The following is a 2500-nucleotide window of genomic DNA, read 5'->3' as shown; positions in this document are numbered from 1 at the left end:
GGAGCGGAAAACGTGCGGACTGAACGGGAGAGCCAAGAGCCAGCGATCCACGCGCGTGCGACCGTCCAAGTCACAGCGTTCGACGAAAACCTCCTCCCTCGGCCAGGCACTCGGCGCCAGCAGGGGAGACAGGATCAGACGCCCCGCCGGCCACTTAAGGCCGAGGACGAACCACGAGACGGGCGGCTGCAGCAGCGGGCGGCCTGCAGCTCCCAGCACTCTCAATCGATCAACCATCGAGTCGGGTCAGCGTGTCAAACCGGCGAGCTCCACGGTCAGGCCGGCGGCGCACCAGCACCGGACCTCCGCGGCTCCCTTCACTCTTTCCACTGCCAGCCAACCGAGAGACGGACCCAATGCGGACGTGCAGAGCTTAGGCAGACCCCCCACTGGAGGCTCAACACTTCGTGGCAGCTCCGTGTCCCAGAGACCAGGAGGGTTGGCACACACACACAGTGTGAACCACCGACAGCCATTCTGGGACCGGTGACAGCCGTGCTGGCCCCACTGCCACGACACAGACGGACGCCAGGCCGCGCTCCCCGGCGGGGGGATGGCGTCGAGCCTGACGAACGGAATGTGCAGGGTGGGGGGGAAAGGCCAAGCGCTCCGACGCCGGAGGGCTCCGGAGTCTGAACTTAGGGGGACAAAGAGGACGGGTCCTCTGCGACACCCCAGCCGCGCTCTCGCCAGCCAAGGCGAGTGCGATTGATTGCCAAACGACCCTCAGACAGGCGTGGCCCCGGGAAGAACCCGGGGCCGCAAAGTGCGTTCAAAGTGTCGATGATCAATGTGTCCTGCAATTCACATTAATTCTCGCAGCTAGCTGCGTTCGTCATCGACGCACGAGCCGAGTGATCCACCGTCAAGAGTTGTCTGAGTTTGTTTTAGGTCTCTCCCTCGCCAGAGGAAAGCGACCCGGACCGCACATACGCTCCCCACCTTGAGCTACAGCCACCTGCACGCCGGCGTGCGGGCGGAGCAGGGTGGCGTGAAGCGATGGGGAGCACCATCCTGGTGCGGCCCGCAGAAACATACGTCTATTGGGGGGAGGAGGACAGGGCGCCCAAGAGGCGATGCGTGCCCCAACGCACCGCAGCGACGGAGGCAGGATCACCGCCACCATGTCGCCCGCCTAGTATCACGAGGCGTGCAGCAGCTTTGCCCTAGGAAAAGCAGAGGCGGGAACGGGCACCGGCCATCGGTTCGGCAGCGTCACTGACGCGTGCACGTGGCGGCGTGTCGGCGAGCGGACTTCCTGCGAGGAGGCGGGGGCGGCACTCGCCCGAGCAGACGCCCGCCCGGCCCAGCCACCGCCGAGGTGGACTGGGAGTCGCGGCAACGGCTCGTCATACTCGTTCCCACACTCACAGCGCAGCTTGCCCGCAAGCCACCGACCACCGATCGACGCCAGGCGCCCCGACCGAGAGCGGGATCGCTCGTTCGCCCTGCTGGCAGTTCGCTGGGGATCACTACTGCACGGAGCTCGGAGACCGACGGGCGGCAACTCGAGAGTCTTTAAACCACCACCCCCATCCCGCAAGTGCAAAGAGGCTGTATACGCACAGACGGGTGAGGGGAATAGGTACCCCGTCGGGTTTGAAGGGAGCGTGACTAGATAGCAACGATGTAAACCCAGCCGATTTGGGAGCGAAAGACCGGCGCCTGCATCACCGGCTTCGTTTCCCGTGGCTGGAGAGTACACCGAAACCCTCCGTCTGTCGCGAGCTCCCGACGACGCGGTGCCGCCAAGCAGCAGGGCCGGACCTGGTGTGGCTCCCCTCGTCGATCACAGACCGGTCGGCACTACTGACGAGACGGTGGAACGGGCTTCGCCCCTTGTGACGAAGGGTGATGCGAACCCGCCCGCCCGCGTGCGTTCGGGGTGGACTCGGCAAACGGAGATTTGAAATCGGAAAGTGTCCTCCTGCCCCGCGCAGGTAGGCGCCCAACAGTTGTGGGGGGTTTGGCGGTGACCACGGCTGCAGGGCCTGCTACCCCGACGAGCTCTCCTGCTGGCCCCGAAACCACCCTCGCGAGACAAGTTGAAACGGAAACGGGCGTACCCCCAAGCCGACGATCCTTTCTTATTTGTTACTTTTTTTTTCACTTGCTCGAGTTGTGGGGATTTGGCGGTGACCACGGCTGCAGGGCCTGCTACCCCGACGAGCTCTCCTGCTGGCCCCGAAACCACCCTCGCGAGACAAGTTGAAACGGAAACGGGCGTACCCCCAAGCCGACAGAGATCCTTTCTTATTTGTTACTTTTTTTTTTCACTTGCTCGAGTTGTGGGGGTTTGGCGGTGACCACGGCTGCAGGGCCTGCTACCCCGACGAGCTCTCCTGCTGGCCCCGAAACCACCCTCGCGAGACAAGTTGAAACGGAAACGGGCGTACCCCCAAGCCGACGATCCTTTCTTATTTGTTACTTTTTTTTTCACTTGCTCGAGTTGTGGGGGTTTGGCGGTGACCACGGCTGCAGGGCCTGCTACCCCGACGAG

At 63.7% G+C, this 2500-nt stretch overlaps 1 non-coding gene across 1 annotated transcript; it reads right to left on the bottom strand.

Annotated features, from left to right (window-relative positions):
- Positions 1–720: 720 nt before the first annotated feature.
- LOC140474718 (5.8S ribosomal RNA) lies at positions 721–874 on the bottom strand. Its single transcript, XR_011959356.1, has one exon. It is a non-coding gene; the product is annotated as a 5.8S ribosomal RNA (ribosomal RNA).
- Positions 875–2500: the final 1626 nt, after the last annotated feature.

The sequence above is a fragment of the Chiloscyllium punctatum genome, unplaced genomic scaffold (genome assembly GCF_047496795.1).
Source record: "Chiloscyllium punctatum isolate Juve2018m unplaced genomic scaffold, sChiPun1.3 scaffold_1148, whole genome shotgun sequence".
NCBI classification, from domain to species: domain Eukaryota; kingdom Metazoa; phylum Chordata; class Chondrichthyes; order Orectolobiformes; family Hemiscylliidae; genus Chiloscyllium; species Chiloscyllium punctatum.
The sequence above is the reverse complement of the archived record's forward strand: the minus strand, read 5'-3'. Positions and strand labels throughout refer to the sequence as shown.